General features: G+C 39.6%; 1 pseudogene; it reads right to left on the minus strand.

Moving 5' to 3' along the window:
• Positions 1-7,569: 7,569 nt before the first annotated feature.
• On the minus strand, positions 7,570-8,285 carry LOC117470824 (annotated as a pseudogene).
• Positions 8,286-13,900: the final 5,615 nt, after the last annotated feature.

The raw sequence follows: 13,900 nt of genomic DNA on the forward strand, positions 1-13,900 counted from the left end.
TAGTGATTTACAAAACCACTGATTTCTCACATTCAGTGTGACTACACACACACACAGTACTATAGTCGGGTGGAAACCTTGTATGTGCAAAACCATTACTTTTCAGGAATATTTGTCATTGGTTAAATATTTATAAAACCCAAAAATCTTAAAAGTTGCGAAAATAGCCTATCTACAACTCCCAGGTGCGGAAACAAATCCCTTAAAACAAATCATCTATTACAAAGTGCTGTTATCTGGACCAACTTCTCTTTCAGGTTTAAATACTGTAACTTCTGGTGTAAGAAATGGAGACAAAATCATTTGCTGACATATTGTGAGCTTGCAGATCAGCTATTTTCGCTACTTTTGCACGAGACAACATTTGTCAAACAAAAAAAACATGTTTAAATATAGAGATAAAACATTTCTCTGCCCGGCAGAAACTATATACAGACACAAACATAACTAGGTAAATAAATAAATGAAGTAAATTAAATAAGTAAATAAAATCACGTAAAGTAAGAAAAATGTAATTAAAATAAATGAATTAACAGGACTAGTAGGGACTAGTAGGTACAGTGTAAACGCGTGTCTGCTGTCTGTAGGTACTGTACCATGTTGGTCCCCACCTGTTAATTACACAACAGTTACTTGCAATATAACCTGCCATTTAAGTTAAGCATGTTGTTTTTATTATCTTTTTTATGGAAGTATGAAAATGCTAGTATATAAACACAGAAACACCCACCATTATTGAAGTAGAAAAACAAAAGTAAAACTTACTGGTTGGATATTAATGAAGGACTTGCGGGACTCCTCTATGGTGGGTCTGTGGACTTTTCCTCCAATCTTGTAGACCGATGCAGGAAGCAGAGTCGGCAGGACTTTCAAAGCTCGGTCTACGCAATATAAGAATAATACATATTAACATCAACATTTAAATAGTATATAAAGATTGATATTTCTGAAGCAATATTGACTTTTCTGCCCTGGTGTTGAATGGTAAAAACAAGGCGTGAATTGTATAGCCTATTATAATCACAGGAAGTGTTGTGACATCTTATCAGAATCTGAATCTTTATTGTCACATCACAGGTTTACAGGTGTAAAACAGTGGGTGAAATTTGTTTTTGTGCAAGCTCCATCGTTTTGATTGTTTCCAGAAAGAGAAAGAAAAGGAAGGGGGGGAGCAGGAATCAAAGAAAGACAACAAGGTATCTAATGAAGTGGTTCACAAACTTGTTCATGTATTTATGTATTTGTCCACAGACTCCCATCCGAAAACATGTTGTGCAAGGGCCCCCATACAAGATGATTGTTAAAATATAAAAACAATTGCAGATCTACAAGCTCACAACGAGTCTCATTGGGACGCAATGCAAGCTTGTAGATCTGCTATTTTCAAAGAACCGGTGTGTGTGTGTTACATAGTAAGAAATAGCTTACCTGAGGCCTGTACTACGAAGCTGGTTCAACCTAACCTGGATATGTTTGAGTTAGCCGGTTGGCCCAATCCAAAACATACGCGCTCTCGCTAAGCTGTACTACGACGCTGGTTATCAAGTGGATCGCTCAAGCCAGCCGTGTCCTATCTAGTTAGGTGCGCATTCACATGAGAGGGGTGGTATTTGGAGCATTCGACCAATCACAAACATGGACAAGCGCACTGACAGCGCAGCATCATACTTCCTGAATGAAAAGTCTACTTTAATATTAGTCAAATATGAAGAAGTTAAACTTTAAACATCCATGACTTAAACACTTTATCCAGGATAAAAACCACATAGCTGCACCTGCAAGGTGAATACAGCTGGTAAAAGAAAAAGCGTTTGAATGCGTACATTAACAGGTTTATGATATCACTGCCCCGTCCAAGACACGAGTGGATCTGACTTTAATTACATTTGACTCGAGTGTTTCGTCAACTTAATGTGTTGCTTAAAATAATACTTCTGCATACAGCATGTGACACTGTGAGTGTTGCACGGCCAGATACGGCTCAAGAATCTGACTCAAATAAGGAAATATATGATACATTATGATATGAATGATAATGGGACACATCGACGTCTGCACTCACAGTGCCGCGGACTGTACTTAATGTTACTCTGATCCGGTTACTTATGTTGTGGCAGATATTTAAAGTGGACCTATCATGCTATATTTGAATAATATAGTGTAGGACCATACCTATATAAGGCATATTTATACTTTTTTTTTCTCAAAATACCAAACAGATCATGCATTTTAGCCATGCCTCATTTTGCTCAATTTGACATTGTTTAGCTCTGTTTTTGCAAGGGCAGATTATGTGAGAACAGCACCATCTACGGCCTGACGTCAGGACAGTGTTCAAATCTGGATCAGTTTTTATCAGATCCGTTGCAGCCCCTTTTTTAGAGATTTGGGTATGGAGGAAAATAGAGAGGGTTGTGTTTTCTGACACTTGGTGAGTTCCCTGGAACACCGGGGACACATATTCATGTATAAAAGACGTACAAAAGTGCATTTTGCATGATAGGTCCCCTTTAAGGTATTTGAATGTAACATTTTAAGACAATGGATTTTGAAAAGAGAGGAAACATCTGTAACACTACAGTGTTTTCCTGTAAAATCTTTAAGGACAATTCCTGTTTATTAATTGCTTTTGCACTTTATTTCAGTGAAAGTATTTTTACTTTAATTTAAGGGTTTTTGTTTGGCAGCCGCTGCTGCCAGTACTTTGACCGTCTTTTTTACGAGTTTTCTTTTTTACAGTGTAGCCCAGGGGTCGGCAACCTTTTTGATATGAAGTGCCATTAAAAAAAAAAATTGTTATCAGCGTGCCAACGATCGAGAATTATCAACGGGGGGGGGTTTGAGGAGCTTGACGCTGGTGAACTATCAACAGGAGGGCGGGGGGAGCCTCGCTGCGGGGAAGCAGTGTGTGTGTGTACCTGTCAGCACAACTTACATGATGCCGAATTTAACAAACACATTTAATTAAATTGGTTTAAACGGCATAATAATAAGGACGATCGTCCGTTCTGTGATTCTCCAGAACACACATGTTATGATATTAGGGTCAGGCAGAGTGAGATGAGATCGCTGTCCCTTTAAGAGAGAGAGAGAGAGAGGGGTGTGGCGTGTGCATGTGTGTGTGTGGATGGTAGAGCGACAGTGAGGGAGCGTGTGTGTGTATGTTTCTGGAAGTGAAACGAGGCAGCAGAAAAACAGAGGTCTGTGATGTATTTTGTGAAACAGAAGAACAGCTAAATAAATGCAACGGCCTCCCCAGAAGAGCTCGCCTCTCTCCAGTCATTTAAGCTAAAGTGGGTTATTGAACCTGAAGCTTGTTGCTTCTGCCCTCCTCGACTACGGTCTGGGAGCCGACAGGAAAGTTCAACACACAGATGGCCAGTCCGCCCCTTTGTAGCATATTATTTCAATGAGAGATGAGCAGATCGCCACTGGGCTTTCAACTAAAGACACAGCCACGCAAAAACTGCGGCATTTGTAAAGCTCCTTATGGGTACTGCAATTGGTACAGCCCTGCACCACGGAGGAAAGCGGCAGAAAGTCACCTGGAGTTAAACAGAGCGGGGCTGCGTTGCGTGCATGGCTTCCTTCTGCAGGTAACAGGGAGACGCGCTCTGGCGGCGGTCTCGTTCAGGATCCGAAAATACAATTTAAATATTTTGCACACTTATTCGACTTATTCCTAGTGTGCCACTGGTTACGGTGCCGAGGGTTGCAGGGGTTGCCGACCCCTGGTGTAGCCTATTTGATTTGACCCAACTGGACTCACGGGTGAGATGCTTTTTTGCATTTTTGCTTGCTGTATGTGGATGACGTGATTAGTCACGTCATCCAATAGTATTTGACAGGAAACCATTGTATGAGCTTCCTCCAGGAAGTACCGGAGCTGGGGACTACAGTTATGCACGTCTATCATTGTAAATTGACAGTAAATGACTGGCAACTCTTTTGCATTACTTTCACAGTACACATTGTAAATTCACAGTAAATTACTGGCAACTCCTGCATTGCTTTCACAATAGAAATGTAAAAGTACAGGCCCTTGTTGTAATGCATGTACAACAAAATGATGTAATTCCCCAGTAACATACTGTAATATCACAGTAATTCCTTAGTCATTGAAGCTGTGAAGTTACAGTATACAGTTTTACCTTTACAACAATGCATTGTAATATCATGGATGTGAAATTACAATACATTGCTGTGAAGACATTCACAGCAATGTATTGTAATATCATGGGTGTGAAATTACAATACATTACTGTGAAGACATTCACAGTAAATTGCTGTGAATCTTACTGTGAAAGTCATGCAACATTTGGCCAGGTATTTATTGTGAATTCACGGTGAATATTTTTACAGTGTTTGTAATACAGTGTCAGTTTTACTGTTAACTGTGAAGAGCACTAATAAACAGAGGTTTTTCCAACGGTCAGAACTTACCGGTGTGCATTCAAAACTACAGTTTCGGTGCCTAGATACCGGCATTAAAGAAGGTAACATGAATCTAATTCACACGTTTGTGTGACGGTACTGAGAATAAATCCATATTTTATACAGTCCATGGCTAAGTCGGCGCACTAAAAGTTTGCTTCGTGTTTATGTGAACAGACCATTAGCTTAGCATGCTTATGTTTGCTGATTTGCACTGAACATGATATACAGCTGAGGCTGATGAGAAAGTTATTAGTTTTAAGGGTATTTTGGTCATAAAGTAGTTGATCAATTCAAATTGTGAATGCCTACACACAACATAACAACCATACAAAAGTTGTTTAGATAATTAAAAGCTGTTTAGCTTTAAAACAGTTCTACTTTAGGCATATTGATAATAAAGCGAAATAAATTAAATTTGGGTAATGCTAGCTTAATAAATGTAATTTAAATGGGAATGTTTTTTTTACTACACAGAAAGAGTTGCCACTCAATGCAGTAACAAATGGAGATTGGTATTGCCAGCCACTGTGAGCTAAATAAAAAGAAAGACAAAAGAATTAGAGACATGAAATGACAAAGAGGATGAGGAAATCTTTGCCATAAAGCTGCTCTTCTACCCAGGATTCTCCTGTTTGACTCAGTGTCAGGCTGTGTCCACTGCTGATGGAAAATCCACTTTGATAGCCAGTTTCTCACTAATCCCAGGCCTTTGGCAATGGAGGTCAGTGGGATCAAACTGGTATAAAAAGAGAAACAAAGGCAGCTTTTCTTCAGCATAGTCAATAACCTGGAACTCAATTAGACCTCCTGCTTAGCTGATATCCTGGAAACAAAGCCTTTCATTACTTTTTAGAATATTACTCATTTGAAGCTGGGTATAAACTTTGTTCTGGTGGTATTACCAGTGAAAGGAGGGGGGCTGTCGATTAAGTCAAAAAAGGAAAGTTTGTCAGGAACCCAAGGCTTATTAGTTACTCACCAGTACTATAGATCCAGGGATTTTAGCTTGTGAGATTTTCCAGACAAGGCATTAACACTCATGTAAACAAATTAAATAATTATTTAATTAAGGTTATGTAAAGTCCACATTCATACATTTCCATGTAGTGCAATCTGAAAGACTTTGAGATACTGTATATTCCTGCTAAATCCAGAAGGGTTTAGTGCTGTCCCCATGGATGTATAAAGATAACTAGTTACAGTGTTGGAAGCGGACCCTGTTAAATCCTATGAAAGTTGCGCAGTGAGACATAAAGCAAAGATGGCCTGACTCTTGCAAGCTAAAGTACCATTATCTGAGCCAATAGAGTATGCACACTTGTGTTTTCCTTTTCCTTTGCCCCGCCTCCAATCCACAACGTCATGGTCGGTATCGGCTGGTCTTGCTCAGTCAAATTAATGGAGAGGGGAAATTCGACTTCTAGCGCATTATAAAACCATTATGGCCTAATGACTTTAAAGGTCCCATGTCATGGCCATTTCTACTGATCATAATTCCATTGTTGAGGTATACTAAAATAGATTTATATTGTGCATTTTTCCAAACTCACATTGGTTTCTCATACAGCATCTCTGTAAACTACGTGTATTCACTGAATTTCACTCTCTGCCTTTAACGGCTCGTTGTAGCTCCAATAGCTCCAGCCCCCACCCTCCCTGTGAGCACAGTGTGCTCTGATTGGTCGGGACGTTGTGAATCGCGCTGAGCTCCGTGGAGGTGTTGTTTCCTTGTTTAGCATACACAGCGAAACACAGCCAAACTCATCCTGAGCACACACAAACTCACAGCCGAAGTAAAAACAATAAGTGTGGCTTGATATTGAGTAAGAAAAAGGTTGATAAACGCTGTGAGAATGGGTCTGCAGAGAGAATTTCGCCGCGATCCCAACTGTCTGTTATCAGCCTGCAGCCAGGGAGGAGAAATCAGCAGAGCTGCCTGTGTGTGAGGAAGTCCGTGGATTGGTCAATTTGGACCAATCAGCGGGGGCTTAACGTAACGGCTCCGCGGACGTAACGTAACGGCTCCACGGATTGGTCCATTTCGTTCCGGGTACGGGGTTACGTCACCCCGTCCCGGAAGAATCAAATGGACAATGACGTATCTCCAACGAGGCGTTTTGGGGAGGTATTTTCTGTGTTAGAGTTTTACTCGCTACAGGGTGTACTTTGAGGGTTTTGACTCTGCACACCATTTACATGCATAAAAACCTTCATAACACACAAGGGGACGGGTAATAACCGGAAAAGCATGACATGGGACCTTTAATATAATAAGGGCCCTCAAGTGTTTGGATTGCAAAGTTCGTTTCTTTCACAAAGACTTATCCGCTGATTTACAGATGTCTCTTTCCCCAAAGGTTTTTTTAGGCCAAATTATGTCACGGACTAACACAGGGGTGTAGTACCACTGTTTTGCCACTACACAACAATTAGTTCAACATTGGGCACACTTATAGAATCTTTAATCAATCAATCAATCAATCAATCAATCAATCAATCAATGTTTATTTATATAGCCCAATATCACAAATGTTACATTTGTCTCAGTGGACTTCACTGTTTGTACAGAATATCAGTATGACAATACGACACCCTCTGTCCTTAGACCCTCACATCGTACAAGGAAAAACTTCCAAAAAAGGAAAAACCCCACAGTTTAAAGGGGAAAATGGGAGAAACCTCAGGGAGAGCAACAGAGGAGGGATCCCTCTCCCAGGACGGACAGACGTGCAATAGATGCCGTGTGTAAATCGAAAAGATAATACATTTACAACATAGGTAGACCAAATGTTTGGAAATGCATGTGTCTATAATAAGAAGATGAATCCACAAGGATGTCAACAATCCTGTGGGAGCCATCAGGGAAGTAGTATGATGAGAGTCAGGCAGGACCACAGTGACAGGTTCAGCCACGACTCGAAATCCAGGACTCAGGATGCAGGACTCAGGACTCAGGATCAGCCACGATTCAGGATCCCAGCGTAGATAGACACCAAAAAGAAATTTGGGGGAAGCTGGGTTATTCGGAACATGAGAGTACACAGGTACAGATAGAGAGAAGGAAGAAGTAATGTGTCCCCCGACAGTCTAAGCCTATAGCAGCAAAACTATAGGGGCTAAATCTAATCAGCCCTAACTATAAGCTTTATCAAAAAGGAAGGTCTTAAGCGCACTCTTAAAAACGGATAGGGTGTCTGCCGCCCGAACACAAACTGGAAGCTGATTCCACAAAAGTGGAGCTTGATAAGAAAAGGCTCTGGCTCCCATTGTGCTTTTAAAAACTCTAGGAACAACCAACAACCCTGCATTCTTGGAACGCAATCCCCTAGTAGGACAGTAGGGTATAATTAGTTCTTTAAGGTAAGATGGCTCCTGCCCATTAAGGGCTTTGTAGGCGAGAAGAAGAATTTTAAATTCTATCCTGTGTTCTATAGGGAGCCAGTGTAAGGCAGCCAGAACAGGAGTAATGTGGTCCCTTTTCCGAACTCTGGTTAGTACACGTGCTGCAGCATTTTGAATCAGCTGAAGCGACTTAACTGACTTCTTGGTACACCCTGATAATAAAGAGTTACAATAATCCAGCCTTGAAGTAACAAATGCATGGACTAGTTTCTCTGCATCGTTTTGAGGCAAGATATGCCTGATTTTTGCTATGTTACGTAGATGAAAAAAGGCGGTGTTTAACATCAAAAGGTCATCAGCGTTTTTAAGTCCTTGAGGCAGTCTTGCATTTTATTTAGATGATTGGTTTCATCAGGCTTGATGGATAAATATAGTTGAGTATCATCCGCATAACAATGAAAATGTACAGAGCGATTCCTTATAATAATGCCTAACGGAAGCATATATAATGTGAACAAAATAGGTCCAAGCACTGAGCCCTGTGGCACTCCATGGCTAACTTTGGTTTGCATGGAAGATTCATCGTTGACACACACACAAACTGAGAGCGTTCAGATAGATAGGACCTAAACCAGCCTAATGCAGTTCCCTTTATGCCAACTAAGTGCTCTAGTCTTTGCAATAAGATGTCATGGTCGATAGTATCAAATGCAGCACTGAGATCCACTTTGTTTATACTGTAAATATAGAAAATCATAAAATATGAAGCATTTTCATTTTGGGTTATACAAGAATATAATTGATTATAATTAAGGCAAGGCAAGGCAAGGCAAGGCAAGTTTATTTATATAGCACCTTTCAACACAAGGCAATTCAAAGTGCTTTACAAAAATGGAAGACATTAAGAAAATGGCATTTAAAATCAGTCATTAAAAAGAAAAGATAATAAAATAAACATTAAAAGAAAAAATACATGGATAAAAGTTACAGTGCAGTTTAAGATGTGAATAGTTCAATTAAAAGCAGCGGCAAAAAGAAAAGTCTTCAGCCTGGATTTAAAAGTAGTCAGAGTTGCAGCGGACCTGCAGGTTTCTGGGAGTTTGTTCCAGATATTTGGAGCATAATAACTGAACGCTGCTTTACCATGTTTAGTTCTGACTCTGGGGACAGAAAGCTGACCAGTCCCTGAAGACCTGAGAGATCTGGATGGTTCATAATTTAGCAGTAGGTCAGACATGTATTTTGGGCCTAAACCATTCAAAGCTTTATAAACCAGCAACAATATTAACTTTCGTTTTAAGTATTCAACCTAATATGGAGATCTCAACAATATATTTATATTGGTACTTGTCTTATCTTAAAGAGTGGCATGATATTAAAGTTGGACAAACTTCAAAGAATGTGAATGTTTTTCATCAACTGGACATGCACAAAGCAGCAACACAGCTACATTTAGTAATACAAAAAAATAAGCCAAATATGTTGCCTTTAGAAACACAAATGAAGCAAAACTACTTTAAAAATTACACAATTAAAATAAATAAATTTGAAATATTTTCTTTTAAAAAAGGGGAATGACGCATGATTGATTTCCCCAATAATTCTAAAAGATTATTAATAGACATTTTTGAGAGAAGACTTATGTTAGTTGTGCAGCAATCCTTTTAAGGGGAGTGTGTCGTCCATCAGATCAATAGTCATTTCTCTGAGCTAGTGTCCCCACAGATTAGTCAACATAATGCCCCGTGAAACACACACCACGGGACACAGCATTGTCTCATTGAGAGCGTGTACGTGTTTTTGTGTGTGTGGGTGTGTGTGATTGAGTGATGAAATGGTGCATTTGTCCTCTGTGGGGTCATGAAGTTAACAGCTATAACCAACATCATAAAGACTGATCACAGGAAGGCACACACACACAAACACGCTAACATAACAAAAGCACATTATTTGCCTCACATACTGCAGATCAATCCATCACAGAAGTGCTGCATGCTGCAGGTAAACACTGCCACTGTGTTACTGTGGAAGAATAGGAGAACTGTGAGAACATATAACCATCTGGTGCCCTCGTTTCAAAGTCAGTGAGGTTTTTTAACGTAGTTTTGGTGAGAAGCCTGAAATAAGATCCGTGTTAACAAAAGCTGACTAGATCTTCAAGTTTTGTTTAACGATGTATAATACATCAGTAAATACCCCCACTGGTGAATGTTTGAAGCTGTTATGTTTCATAAAACAGTGGTTGCTAACAACTGGCTAAATGAGACTACTTAACACCATCCGCCTTTAGTGTAACAGGCGTGATGGGAAGTCATGTTACTGTGATGTAGGTAATGTATAGCCCAACATGTACTTCAGGTAATTTCATTTACCATTCAAAAATCGTAAAAGTGGTGCTGAGATTATCCTGCCAAAGAAAACGTCTAAGTGTTATTACCATGTGTTTGGCACAGATCTTATTTTTCTGCAATATTTCTGAATCCAATGGAAAAATCCCATAGCTTTTTGTCGAGGGAACAGTCACAACTTCCACGTAGCCCTTGAAAAAAAAAAACTGCATCACTGCACCACTTTATAACATTTCCTCTGTGAGCAAAAGAACCCCCCCTGTTCAAATCATTATTAACAATAAAAGAGCATTTTTCATTATTGAAATATAATTTAAACGCTGATAGCATATAGGACTGAACTGGTCATATTCAATAACAGAAGTGACTTTAGTGTTAAACATTCATCAAGGTTAACTGTTGGTGAGTTTTGAATGATTACTGAAGGCTGTAATTGATATTTTGCAGATTTGGAATCTTTTCAAATTCACATTAATTGATTTCCTTGTTAATATAAAATACAATAAAATGTATCTTTCTCTGTGTCTCCCTTTCCTACTTATTCCTTACTTTTTTTATTTTTCAGGAAACTTTTTGACATTAAATAAATACAAGTCCACAGTTGCAGTGCTGTTGAATATATTTAAAACAGTGCTGCAAAATGGAAAACACTGGGTGCAGGTACAAAACAAAAAAAATCTAGATATTGTTACTTGCCATTAACAACAACAAAAAGTACTGGTTTTCTGTTCAGTAAAATACAAGTATGATATTTCTAAAATGTTATCACTACTGTAAAACATATTTAAATGTTGTACATTTACAACCTGCTGCAGTGGAGATATATTCAGGTAGACATGGACACCATGAAGTTGAATAACTAGCTGTGCCTGGTGCAGGCTGGGCAAGCCCAACTACAGCAACTCCAATGCAACAAAAAAAAGAACAGATGCAAAATGTATCTAAAAAGAAACATTGTAGGTCTCAATATTTTTAATACAATGGGGGAAGTTTCAGCATTTCCTTTGTATTTATTTGTCTTTAGAAGGGTAAAGTAGCTAATTTAACATATCAAAGTAAATAAAGAAAGTTACATATAGTATTCTCTCTTCCAAGTGTGGAAAAAACTATATGGACCTTCCTTGATTTACTTTTTTTTATCCATTAAGGGCAGTGTTACAAGCTATAGAGACAACATTGGCACCCTATTACCCATCCAGCGTATACAGAGAAACATAAGCATTTTATATTTATATCATTTAAAATCATATTTCTGAACAACTGATGAAACAACAACATTTACTCTCCTTTTAGGTCGGTTTTGGTCTCCACTAATTCATAAGAATGGTATCTGGCTCTACTTTGTCCACCAGTTAGTTGCAAATATTGTCTGACTTTCTTTTGGTGGAGGTTTCTTTTGGGTAGGTATTGGATTTATCACAGCTTTTTCACTGAAATCAGCTCCCTAGGAGGGGCAATTTATTTTTAAATAAGTGTGACGCTTTGTGTCTGGGTTGGGAGACAGACAACACTGACATCGTTAAAATATTCTAAACAGATACAACAAAAAATGTCTATGGGCACTTGTCATCAATATTAGATCTTCAATTCCTATGAGTTCATTTAGTTTAATTTTCTTAATACCTACTTAACAGTATGCAAATACCTATATAGATGCAAAAAAAAACACGGCTGCCATAATTCTGCCTAATTTAGATCACCTTATTTAAATGTTTTGTAGGAGAAAAAAACGCTGCTGAAGGTTAATCCAATGTCTCTGTGTCACTTTGAAATGATTACTGATAATCCATCATTACATCTATGGCAATAAATGGATTAGCATGGTTAGCAGTCCGGTGCATCAGCTTTAGGGCCTACATGTGTGTGCGTCATTCTAACTGACCAATGGTAATGTTTACATGGATTTATGAACTGCCCCTCAATTATAGTGGCTCTAACGGTTACAAAGTAGAGATGGGCGAGTCCTGATTCATCCGGATCATTAACCCGGATCCTAGAAATGAGCTGGTCGTGACGAGTCTCCCCTCTCCATTAACCCGAGTCCTTGAGTCCCACACTTGGTGTGACGTACAAATTAAAACTATAAATTGCGTCACTCGCTACTCTCTTTATAACATGTAAAATCACATTACAACGTACCCCAGTCCATCTACCTACCCTTTAGCAAGTATACAGGATAGCTGCCTGCCAGAAGTTATCGTTTGGCTCAGGGGAGGGGATGCGGATCAGTGAAACTTCCTGCAGACTCGTGGGGACTCAGAGGAGCCGACGGCTCCTAACCGTAATAGCATAGCAGATCCAGAGATCCATACTCGTCATGTGCACGAGCATAGCCCCTCCTCCAGCACCCGGCTCCCGCGCTATCAACAGCAGACTCGCAGATTCGCAGATTCGCAAATCCTGACTCGCTGCAACACACAGCGGATCAGACTCGTGCGGACTCGGAGCCGTAACCATATAGCAGCAGATCCAGAGATCCAGCAGACTCGTCGTCATGCACGAGTCCACAGCAGACTCAGATTCGCAAATCCTGACTCACTGTGCAACACACAGCAGAGCAGACTCGTGCGGACTCGGAGCCGTAACCATATAGCAGCTGATCCAGAGATCCAGCAGACTCGTCGTCATGCACGAGTCCACAGCAGACTCAGATTCGCAAATCCAGACTCGTGCGGGACTCGGAGCCGTATATAGCAGCAGATCCAGAGATCCAGCAGACTCGTCCTCATGCACGAGTCAACAGCAGACTCAGATTCGCCAAATCGCAAAATAACCCTTTTTTTTGTGATCAACATTTTTTATTAAAGCAAAATACACTGTGTAGCGGAGGTTAATATAACATCAGTTTAATAGATAGATAGATAGTACTTTATTGATCCCAAATTGGGAAATTGTTGTTACAGCAGCATAAAAGGCATTTTACAATAAAACAAAACTACAAAATATACAAGAATAGAAAGAAAAATAAAATATAAAATATACATGTCGAAATAGAAAATATACATGCAGATATTATATATATACAAATATATATATATATATTCAAAATATATGGAATAATAATATGCTCGTGAAATGCATCAACTTTTCGGTTTCACCGATAGGATTTCTACGGTCTTGGTGATGCTGACTCATATGACTCAAATGACTCGTATGATCCGGATCTCTTCAATGACTGACTCAGAAGACCCTGAGTCCGTAAAAGGATCCGGATTTGCCATCTCTATTACAAAGAGGTGTCAATCACCCAATTTGACCAATGGGTTCCAGAGATACAGCCCTGCGTAACCCCTAGATTCCACCGGGTCCGTCTGCGCCGAGTCACGGCAGCGCCACGGTTTTGGTCCGACCTCCTCCAGCGTCATAACCCACCGGGCGCGTTTCAGAAGCAGAGCGTCTTGCGTGCCGGCTCGCAGTTTTTGTTGATTTGGGCATATTTCCTGGACAGGCTACTTTGTACAGACAAAGTTAATAATAATTGTAATATTCCAGTTATAAACGACATGAATCAAAGATGTGTTGCTGTATTTTAGTGTTGAAAAATGCATTCATCATAATTATTCTATATATATAATTTACACAGTGCCTGTAAACCGGAGGAGAACGCTGGCATTTATTCTCCTACTTGAAAGACTACGGAGGGATAGGGTCTGCAAAATTAGTTTATTTTGGGGATTGACTGGATGCTCTGACCGGTCCACTTCCTGCCCGGTGCTATGAAGAGCCTTGCGTCGATTGGGTTTTCTTTAGGCGGAGATTAGAATTTCATTTTT

The sequence above is a fragment of the Trematomus bernacchii genome, unplaced genomic scaffold (genome assembly GCF_902827165.1).
Source record: "Trematomus bernacchii unplaced genomic scaffold, fTreBer1.1, whole genome shotgun sequence".
NCBI lineage: Eukaryota > Metazoa > Chordata > Actinopteri > Perciformes > Nototheniidae > Trematomus > Trematomus bernacchii.